Consider the following 11,794-nt stretch of genomic DNA (forward strand, 5'->3'; position numbering starts at 1 on the left):
GGTCTCGTCCAACGTACCGATTACTGCACGTGAAACAAAGCACTCGGAAAAGCGCATGTCCAGCGCCTCGCAAGAGGCGATGGACACAACCACCAGCAACAGGGCACCACCAGCGCCTAAGGAGCAGCGAGCTTCTTTCGACGGCTCCAAAAAAGACAAAGCTCGCTTCACGGCGCTTCCAAAAGTCCCGTGAGCTGCAATACACAGCACCCAACACATTTACCATAATGGAGACACAAATACTACAATGAGATGTTAGATGTCTTCTTCATAACCTTGACTATATTAGAGAACTCCTACACAAATATAATCCAAGGTTGCTGTGCGTTCAAGAGACACATATAAAACCTACAAACACAAATTTTCTTCGTCACTACACAATCTATCGTAAAGACCGTAGCAATAGTATCGTAGCAATAGTTGTTGACAGGTCAGTAGCTTGTCATTATGTCGCCCTTCAGACGCCCCTTGAGGCAGTGTCAGTTCGGGCAATTCTTTTTAATAAATTAATCACAGTATGTTGCATATACATAACCACAAATTATCAACTCAGAAAAAGCGAGTTTTCTAACCTAATTGATCAGCTCCCGGACCCCTACCTACTCGCAGGCGATTTTAATGCCAACAACAGCATGTGGGGAGACACGCGATGCGATGCGAGAGGTTGTTTTATTGAAACTTTTCTTGTGAACTCTGGTGCATGCCTCTTCAACAAGAAGAAGCGAATGTATTTGAATATTCATCATAATTCACATTCATCAACAGACCTGTCGATTGGCTCTGCTTCAATTTTCCCTGATTTGCAATGGCATGTAACCAAAAATCCCTATGGAAGTGACCACTTTCCTATAATGTTAAATTTAGTACATCAACATAAATGCCCTACACACGGTCCCCGGTGGAAACTAGCCTCAACCGGATGGAATAATTTTAAGGCGTCCACGTACCTATCACGATGCCCTATCACTGATTTAAGCATAAATGCAGCAGTAGCATATTTTATTTGTTTTATACTCGACGCAGCTGAAACGTTTATTCCACAAACACAGGGTCTCTTGTAAAAGACGGGTAGCCTGCTAGAATAAGCAGTGCAGACTGCCGCGAAGGCAACAAAACAAAGAGTAGGGTTTGCTGCGCCACTCCGCGACTGCAGAAAGCCTTAGAGTATTTAAACTGGCAAAATCGCAAGGAAGGCGCACGCGCAGACAGGCGAGGAAGGCTAGCTGGGAGAAGTTTCTCTCAGGCATCACTTCCTACACCCAAGAGTCCAAAGCATGGAATGGTGTAAGAAAGATAAAGGAGCAACAAATCCACCCTTTGCCCTTAATGGAGGACTAAGGGACTACCTTGGAAGACCAGGCCAACGCTCTGGGCAAACACTTCGAATATGTATCAAGCTCCACACATTACACCAAATCATTCTTCAAATATAAACAATTAGCTGAACTTAAGGCACTCGATCGCGAATGCCGTCCGGATGAACCATACAGCCGTCCTTTTAATATTTATTTATTTATTTATTTATTTCAAGTACCCTCATGGCCCTGCGGGCATTATTGAGGGGAGTGGAACAAGACATACAATAATACAGATAACAAGATATGTAAATACATTCATGGGTCACAGCATTACATGTCATTGCATTATAGCATTGCATACATAACATTACAAAGCTCACTGCACTGAGTTTTACAGATTTCACAGATTTAAGCAATTGTGCACATTCATGGAAGGCTAAAAAAACGAGAAAAGAAAACAACTAACAACGCAAACTTGAAAATCAGCAACACAGAGTTCATGAGGGACCACGAAACGAAAGGCACGCATGTCATGAAGAAGAAACGTAGACACTTAACTTATTCTTAAAGTGCTCGAGATCATCGGCGAGTGCCACATCTGCTGGCAAGTGATTCCACTCGGATGACGTAGTTGGAATGAAAGAAGTTAAGCGAGCGGTAGTGTGACAAAGTGGAACGCCCACTTTGCGTGGATGGTCAATGCGCGATGAAACATAGGCGGGTGAAAGGAGCAAAGCGTTTTTCAAAACAGGATTCAGATTGTAGATCTTAAAAAAAAGACAGAGTCGTGAAATTTTCCTGCGCAATGAAAGTAATGGTAGTGACAAAGTGTTTTTCATTAGTGTTACACTTGATGTGCGGTCATAGTTGTGGAGGATAAAACGAGCGGCACGGTTCTGAACAGCTTCCAACACAGATATAAGTGACTTAGCTTGAGGGTCCCATATCGACGCGGCGTATTCAAGCTTTGAGCGAACCAGTGTTTTATAAAGTAGGAGTTTGACGGAAATGGGCGCATTAGAAAAGTTTCTTTTTATGTAACCGAGCATGCGGTTTGCGTTTCCAGTAATGTAGGTGATATGCTGATTCCAGGATAAATTTGATGTCAGATGTACACCGAGGTATTTATACGAGGTAACCGGGGCTAACGAAGCATTGTTGATGCTGTAAGAGGCTGGTGGCGACACACCTTGACGTGAAAAGCGCATGGATTTGCATTTTGATGTGTTTAAAACCATTTTCCATTTAGCACACCAATCAGTAACGCAGTTAAGATCTGCTTGCAATAAGTGGACATCATTAGTGTTTTTAATTTCACGGTATAGTATACAATCATCTGCAAAGAGTTTGATGGAAGATTTTATATTGTTAGGCAGATCATTAATGTACACAAGGAATAACAAGGGTCCGAGTACCGATCCTTGTGGTACCCCAGACCTAACCGGCATTGAAGATGATTGAAGACCATTAATGTGGACAAACTGCAAGCGGTTAGACAAAAAACAACGAATCCATGCTAGAACATTCGGGTCGATGTGAAGATGAGCAAGCTTATACAACAGCAGACTATGGGATACTTTATCGAAAGCCCTGCAAAAATCTAAGAAGATGACGTCGACCTCAGAACCTTCATCAAGAATGGAATAAATCTCGTTGCTGAAAGATAATAACTGTGTTTCACAGGAAAACTGCTTCCTGAAACCATGTTGTGTAGGCGTAAAAAACGAAAATGATTCAAGAAAACCAGATAATTGAGAAAAGATTATATGCTCCATGATTTTACATGAAATGGAAGTTAATGATATGGGACGATAATTGAGGGGTGAATGTCTGTCGCCAGATTTATGGAGTGGAATCACTTTCGCCACTTTCCATTCGTGTGGTATATCTCCTGTTTCAAGCGATTGCTCACATATCTTTAGTAAAAAAATTGCGGAGTACACTTTAGTATTTTTCAGGACTTTGGTGTTAATGTTATCAGGCCCGCAAGAAGAGGAGATTTTAAAATTGTTAATTATGTTGACAATGCCGTCATAGCTAAACCTGACAGGGTCCATTGGAAAGCTTATGTTACATGCATAGTCTCTAACATTAGTAATGTTAGTTACGGTACTTGAAAAAGCGGCACAAAAGGTCTCGTTAAGGATCTCGGCGACATCAGTGCTTGAAATAGGGTTTGACTGAGGGTCAACGAGAGATATAAGTGACTGCTCTCGTTTATTGACACTACTCCAAAATTTTTTTGGATTGCTTGTTAAAAACGTTGGCAACGTCACATTGAAGTAGTAGTGCTTCGATTCCTTCAAAGACTTCTTGTAGCTAGTAACAGTTTTTTTCAGTGCTGACCAGTGCTCACGCTTTCCTGAAGACTTAGCTTTGCGGAAAAGCCTCCTTTTTTTGTTTACCAGACGTTTTAATGAGCGGTTGTACCATGGATAGTGGCAGTTAGTTAAAAGCTTTTTTCGAGGAATATATAAGTCGACCAATTCACAAAGCTTGTTTCGGAAAAGTTGCCAATTGGTATTTACGGATCTTTCGTTGAAGTTAGTCAGAAATTCGTCAAGGAAGTTTGCAAGTGTTTTATTAATTGCAGTGTAATTTCCTTTAGCATAATCATATATTACTTTTATATTGTTATGCGACGTTCGAGCAGGGAAGTTCAACATGACATGTAGTAAAGAATGATCGCTTATACCTGATAAATAGGAAATATTGGAAACAGCATCAGGGGCCGTTGTTAGCAACAAGTCTAATACACTGGATGTTGAAAATGTGACCCTCGTAGGCTGCGTTATTACTTGTGTTAAACAAAAGTCGGAACAAAGATTTACAAAATTAGACGATTCTGTCGAAGAGGTGATAGTGGTATACGAAGTGCTAGACCATTTTATATTAGGGAAATTAAAATCGCCAAATAAAAAAACTGGAATATTCGGAAATTTGGCACACACAGCGCTCAGCGCGTCATGAAGGTCGCTGCAAAAACCAATCCCAGTAGAGGGCGAACGGTAGCATGCACATAATAGAAGCTTTTGATATTCAGTCGTGATCTGCACACACAAAAATTCTAGCGTCGTATGAATATCAATGTGAAGGCTCTCGAGATGATCAGAAACAGCGACCAGAACACCGCCACCACGTGCGGCTGCGCGATCACAGCGAAATATGGAATACCGCTTTTGGGTAGCGAGGATTTCCGTGCTTCTAACAGAATCATTCAGCCATGTTTCCGTTAGGACAATAATGTCGGCCGATGTGGTATCGGCGGCACAACAAAGGTCATCGCGATTGCGAACAACAACACTGCGTATATTTGTGAACAGCACTGAAAGTCCAGGCCGAGCTTAAAGCTGCGTTGAACGCATGTAGAAGCACTGCACCGGGTGCTGATAGAATCATGTATTACACGATTAAGAACTGACATAAAGACACACAAATGACACTTGTGGCACTTTTCAACTCTATCCTGGCTGCTGGATACCTCCCATTGTTATTCTTATTGTTATTCCCGTCTTGAAGCGGGGTAAAGATCCTTCCTTGGCGGCTAGTTATCGCCCGATAGCTCTTACAAGTTGTCTATGTAAGCTATTTAAAAAATGATTAATCGTAGACTAATACATTTCCTTGAACTGAAGAACACGCTTGATCCCTATCAGTGTGGCTTCAGAGAAGGGCGGTCCACAACTGATCATATTGTACGCAGTGAAGGAAATATCTGCGATGCATTTGTACATAAACAGTTGTTCTTATCGATATTCCTCGATATGGAGAAGGCGTATGACACAGCGTAGTGATACGAGATCTTGCGAGACTTGTCAAGAATGCGAATTCGTGGAAATACGCTAAACATACTAGAAAGCTATCTGTCCAAACGTACCTTCCACGTGAAAATTGGCAATGTATTGCCGTGACTTTTTATACAAGAAAGTGGTGTGCCACAAAGAAGTGTGCTTAGCTGCACGCTCTTCATCGTGAAGATAAGCACGCTTCGGGCTTCATTACCGCCAGCCATTTTTTATTCTGTTTACGTAGATGACATTCAAATAGGTTTCAAATCCTGCAACCTTGCATTGTGACAGGCAAGTACAACAGGGCTTGAACAAAGTGTCCAAATGGGCAAATGAAAACGGATTTAAAGTGAACCCGAACAAAAGTTCTTGTGTGCTTTTCACAAGAAACAAAGGGCTCATTGCAGATCCCATTATTGAAATGTATGGTCAGCACATCCCTGTGAACACAGAGCATGAGTCCTTAGGCATCATACTTGACTCTAAACTAACATTTGTTCCCCACATAAAGTATCTCACGGTGAAATGCTTAAAAACAATGAACTTACTGAACATTTTATCCCATACAACATGGGGAAGCGACCGAAAATGTTTTATGACTCTTTACAAGAGCCTCATTCGATCACGATTGGACTATGCTGCCATGATCTATCATTCCGCCACTCCGAGAATGTTAAAAATGCTCGTTCCGGTCCACCATCTAGGAATCCGACTGGCCAATGGCGCTTTCAGAACAAGTCCCATTGAAAGTTTATATGTAGAATCAAATGAGTGGTCACTCCGTCTGCAGAGAACATGCATCAGCCAAACATATTTTCATAAAATTCGCTCTATTCCTCAACATCCGTGTTTTAATACCGTTAACGATATTACATATTCTACACTCTTCCGTAATCGTCCCTCTGTAAGAAGCCTTTATCACGGCGTGTGACGAAAATTAGCGTTGAAATGGACGTCCCACTCCTCAAAACCGCTCAATGCCTCCAGCTAAGCTGCTACCTCCTTGGTAGTGGCAGCTGCTATAATGTCATATATATTTCCTGCAAGTTACAAAGCACGCTCCAGTAATTGAAATCCAAATGCATTTCCTGGAACTCCAGTAAAAGCACTCCTGCACGAAGTTCTAGACAGACGCATCAAAGTCACGCGACAAGGTGTCCTATGCAGCCTTCGGTCCATCCTTCTTGGAATCCGATGAACTGCATCCGAAAACAAGTATCTTTACGGCTGCGACCTACGCACTTTTGTCGGCTGTGAAGCATATAAGGAAAACAAAACTCAAAACATCACTTATTTATACTGACTCCCTAAGTGTTGTGAAGGCCTTGATGTCATTCTGTAAGCGCTAAAATCCAGTAATTAACGAACTCTATTCCATCCTGTGTAAGACTTATACATCTAACCAGCATGTCATCATAGGCTGGGTGCGGGTCATAGGGGCATCGAAGGTAACGTTCTGGCGGGCCAGATGGCCACGTCAGTTGCATCGCATTCTGTTAATCCTACCGCTGCAGTCTCTGTCACAGATCGGAGGGCCTTCTTGGGCAGGAAACTGCGCAACGTCTGGCAAAGCTTGTGGGATGTGGATACAAGTAATAAGCTGCACGTTATAAAGCCGCAATTAGTTTTCTGGCCGTCTACAACAAAATCACGCCGAACAGTTGTCCTATTTTGTCGTCTTAAGATAGGACACACATTTGGCACCCATAACTTTTTACTTACTGGAAATGAACCTCCATTCTGTGGTACATGCAGGGAGAGGCTGACCGTCCTCCACGCCCTCCTGGAGTGCTGGGAAGCCGAATCTGAGAGAAAGAAAAATTTTCCCCTAGCATACCGGCAGCACGTCTCCCTTCATCCTGCAATGTTACTCGGGCCAGAACCGCTCTTTGACACTAACGCAGTCCTACGTTTCCTGAAAGATGTTGTGTTACATGTTATTAGCCCCATACATTCGTAGCGCTTACTGTCTTCAGAGGATGCCGCTGTGATAGTTGTTTCGTATAGCACGTGGCTCTAGGCCCTTGTGTTTCAAGGGCTCGGGGGAGACAGCAGTGCTCTAGCCAATTTTAACATCTCACATATTTTGTATATGGTATCATATATTTTGCAATGCATATTAGTGTTCATAGTACGCGTCATTGGTGATTGCCATAATCTTAGTACGTAGATTTTTTTTCATCAACTGTTTTAGGCCCTTTACAACCACATTACATTAACTTTACAGAACTCATCAGTCCACTGCGAACCCATTAACACTAGCATGGCACTTTTTGGCCATACCTGGCTCTTGCGCCATTAAACATCAAACATTCATTGAAGCATTACTTCAGTTTTCTGCAGAATAACGTTGTACCCACCCTTCTGCTTTGCCTGTCCAAGTCAGTGAGCATGCATTGTTTCCTTAGCACTCTTTATTCAATTGACTGTTTTTAAGCATCAACGCATAAAATCTTTTTATAACACGAACTATATGTCCCTTGTGCTATGTAGGGATAGAGTAAACTTTCATTGAACACGCCGTAATCAATCGCCACTCACATTGTCAAAATGCAATGTATCTTGACTGGCTACGTGCCATGTACCGTGGTTATGGGCCTTATGAGTTTCGAAAGGATAGCGCGGGACGACATCAAGTTTGACTGATTGGTCATGGTGTTCAACGATGGGCTTCATGTACGCAAATTTGGATGAGCCCAACACAACTAACGAATAAGAGCCTCCCTTTTGGTTGTTGCTCGCGGTATGTACGAAGCAGTTTATACGAAAACAAGCACAAAGCTGAGGAAAATGGTGTTATCAATGAAAATAAGGGCTTCGACTTCCATACCACTTCAATCAGGTATTGTAGGAAGCCTTTTTTGATGACAACCTGCTATATTGTCTACTGAGTACCAGCACTACTGTTATCATAGAGCACTATATATTGCAAAACGTGCGAGTCCAAAGTAACCTTAGTGAGATTGCATTGCAGTATTATGCTTTGCCAACCCAAAATTTTAGGATGCACAGATGTGATCTGACTGCCTCTCTGTTCTATCTTTTACGCAATGAAACTTAATCAACCGAATTTTCTAAACTACGCTGTCGTCCTTTCACCTTCTTTAAGGAAAAGGAAGACTTTGGAAGTTTCATTTTTGCAGCTAAGGCTGCCATTGAACAAGCTCTTTTTGTTTTCTTTCGGTGCATTTGTGATGACTCACGGCGACTTCACCGCCACTACATCGTGACATTACTAGGTCGCAATCATTGGTAGTATCCTCTGCAAATGCCACCAACAAGTTGTTGATCTGAAAGTCAAGCGCACAAGTCCCTAATGCAAGACAAAGGCGAAGACCATGGCCAAGATCAAGGCATAATGGCCAAGTATCGTGTGATGGCTACCAACTTCTTTTGATTTCCTTCTAGTGATGGCACATATCCACTGTGGGCGAGTGGCCAACAGTGAGATGAAATGAATAAATGACATTCAGTACTGACTAAAGTATTTATTCTTCGAGTTTGCCTAAGTTTTTCGTCCAGTTCATAGAATATAAGCCTAAATACGGCCCGTCTGACCACTCAAGGACTCGGTATAGTTACTCTTTGTGGTGGTATTTATTTTTATTTACAATACTGCAGCTTTGCAGATGCTACCCGAGCAGGTGGGCAAAGTGCAAACAGGACTGATGCTCTGTTAACACAAAGGGAAAACAAAGAAAAATGCACAATTTTTGCGATGCAATCATACAAGTTTCATAAAGAACCTAATTTACATGTCTACAATTATAGCAGTATATAGGACGAGTTCGAATTAAATTTTAATACGTCGAAGACACTATATGAAATAAGTGCCTGTCGACACTAACTGTTGCATAATAAAATTTGAGAGAAATTCCCACCGAAATCGCAAAAATACCATGTAATGAAATAAGCTACAGAATACATAAGAAATACTAAGGTACATGGGTTCAAGAAACATTGTCACCAATAGGGTGCTTCTGAAGAACTAAGAAGACTCGAAGATATTCCTACTATTCCGGAAACAGTTAACTAACTTTGACAAGTTTATGCTATTAGCGTCAATACCATATTTCATTCTGGTGTCAGATGTAATTTACTGCTGAAATCTGGCAATCAATCTGCACCGATAACGGAAAAGTCTAGCTAATTCTATTCCCTAATTACGAGGAGGAACATCGGTTACCTAAATGTGCCAAGGTTTCAGAAGTACTTCGACAGCGTTTTTTAATAGTTATGTCTTGTAGAAACTCTTCGTTACGTGATGGAGATGCATTTTGATATGTCGATTTTGTGACAATGGTGCAGTAGCTTGTGCATCTTGCAATAATGATGCAGCACTTCAAGGTCCCTCCTTATAATACGCTTATGAACACCACCGATTCTCGTGACATTAATTTGTGGGTGTGTGCCACTGCCTTGGAGGCCATAATTGTCATCATCATTCTCTTTTAACTGTCGTCGTCATCGTTGTCTAAATTCGCCCTGAACTAGTGAAGCTGTATATCACGCATAAAATTAAAACCTGAAAAGAAGGCAGCGGTGCGTCGCGTAGGTTTTTGCTAGTATACCGTATACGCACGTTCATCCTGTCGTAGAAATTGACTGTGTCTCGTTGTCGATGCTTCCTGCATGCATTTCTGCCGTGGTTACACTTTAGTAGGGAAGCTTCGCGTTCGTGTTTGGTTTATCAAATGTTGTTGCAAACTTCTCGTGTACCATGCATATTCTCCGCGTTAAATAACCACAAGTGATAAAAAATTATTCATTATTTCTCTTTAGGGCGTCCCATCGGTACGTAAAACTCCGGAATTTTTCCTGTTGCAGTTTGCAACTGGAAGTAGTAATCTCGCTCTTTCATAACAATTTGACATTTTAACTGGTGAATATTTCTTTATGATAGTATACATTGTCTTTGATGTGCTCGCAGTTAGTATTCATCCAGAATTACGGTTTAGTCTTGTTGATTTACTTCGATTCCATATGCCCCGAACTATCGTTCTGCACACGTCACTGCATCCATTGAGCGATATAATCAGAAATATTCTTCTGGCTAATAGTATTTCTTATGGCCTTGCGATATAATTATTTTGGCCGCAGCGCTAAGCTCCTTCCTACCTTACCCTAAACGTGCTGTTTCAAGATCATATGACGATGATTTCGACCAAGGTTGTCGTTGAAACCGACAAGCGACCCTGTGAACACTAATCCGGAAATCGTTTTCAATTCTTTTTTCTTTTGGTTGCCTATTTATTGGCCCTCTGCCGAGTTCATAAATGTAGTACTGCTACAGCGTAAATTCTGCTTTCGAAATACAATAGCTGCTATTGCTTCATATTCCATATCTTTGTGTTCTTCCCACCGCACCTAGCGACCCTCACCCCCTAAAGCGACGATCCTATTCCCTTGTCCGTGCACATTTATAATGTGGGCAGTTAATTTGGGCACCAGATCACAACAACTTGCTTTTTGATAAGACTGCTTCTCTTTTCGGTCATTTCCCTTGTGTACCATTGTCAGTGTACATATTTGTAGCTAGAATGCGCTCAGTTGGGCAAGCGTCACCTGCACCTGTAGTCACTGCTTCTCCTTGAGAAACAGTGAAAAGGCCATCGAACATTCGTCAGTGACTGTTACCGTTCAGAGTTCCAGAAACACGCTACTGCGGAAGACGGATAGCTTCGACGAGTGGTGACGCTTGGCTTGACCTGACAATGGAGTACGTGGTTGCCATGTAAAATGTCGACGCAAGTGTTGCGCCAGAACCAACAGCTCCTCGAGAAACTTGCGACTCAGACGCCCATGCGAGTGACTCCGGAGGGGTCAGCAGCCCTGTCAACCTTCTCCGGGCGCGAGGTGACATTGCTGCGAAGGAATGGATTGTCGAGTTCAACCGAACAGCAAGCTTGGCAAAATGGAGCGACGAGGAGAAGCTCACCGTGACGAAGATAAAGCTAGCGGGTCCTTCGCACGACTGGTAGCAGTCCACGGTAGGAAGTTTGGTTTCATGGCCGTCCTAGGAAGCCGCGTTCCTAGAGGCCTACGTTCATCCGGCATCGGTGACAGAGCAACGGAGGTTCATGGAACCGCGCGTTCAAAAAAAGCGGAGCACTGGAAGGGCTACGTTCGCGTGGAAGAAAACTTTGTGTGCGTCTTGGCCTCGCTGGGGAGGAAACAAAAGAAGAAATTGTCACCAAATTGGTGTCGAGAGAATTGACTTACGCTATGAGGAACCATGTCCTCAACTGCATTAATTACCTGCTGCGTGACATTAACAGTTATGAATGCTTCAAGAAGCAATGTTGAAGGCAGGTCCATGTCACAGAGACGAGAAGCTTGCGCAAGTTTTAGGACAAGCGGACTGCCTTCCCGACAAAGCGAGAACGCTGCGAAGCTGACACTGTGGCAGGAACCCAAGTGCTAAAATTGCGATGGTTGTGGTCATCTCAAACGAGTTTGCCCGAGTGCATGACGTGAAAATATGTGCACTTCTTGTGGCAATGGCGCAAAACGAAAGCCCTTCTCATAAACGTCAATGGCGAACCTGCAGTCGCTCCACTGCACATTTGTGAGCAGATCATCTTGATCAAGTCAAAATGTACGATGCAGATACGCAAAGGAGTAGCCACCCCAAATAACTGGAAGCAGTTACGCAGTGTTGATGCAACTTGTGAAACAATGGGCGAAATCGAGGCTGATTTAGAAGTT

At 42.6% G+C, this 11,794-nt stretch overlaps 2 protein-coding genes across 11 annotated transcripts in view; one reads left to right on the forward strand and one right to left on the reverse strand.

Moving 5' to 3' along the window:
- The window catches only part of LOC135915002 (endothelin-converting enzyme 2-like), a 392,210-nt gene that overhangs the window by 319,007 nt on the left and 61,409 nt on the right, over nt 1-11,794 (forward strand). The window lies entirely within an intron of this gene.
- The window catches only part of LOC135915005 (uncharacterized), a 41,021-nt gene that overhangs the window by 17,356 nt on the left and 11,871 nt on the right, over nt 1-11,794 (reverse strand). The window lies entirely within an intron of this gene.

Source organism: Dermacentor albipictus, chromosome 9, assembly GCF_038994185.2.
Source record: "Dermacentor albipictus isolate Rhodes 1998 colony chromosome 9, USDA_Dalb.pri_finalv2, whole genome shotgun sequence".
NCBI lineage: Eukaryota > Metazoa > Arthropoda > Arachnida > Ixodida > Ixodidae > Dermacentor > Dermacentor albipictus.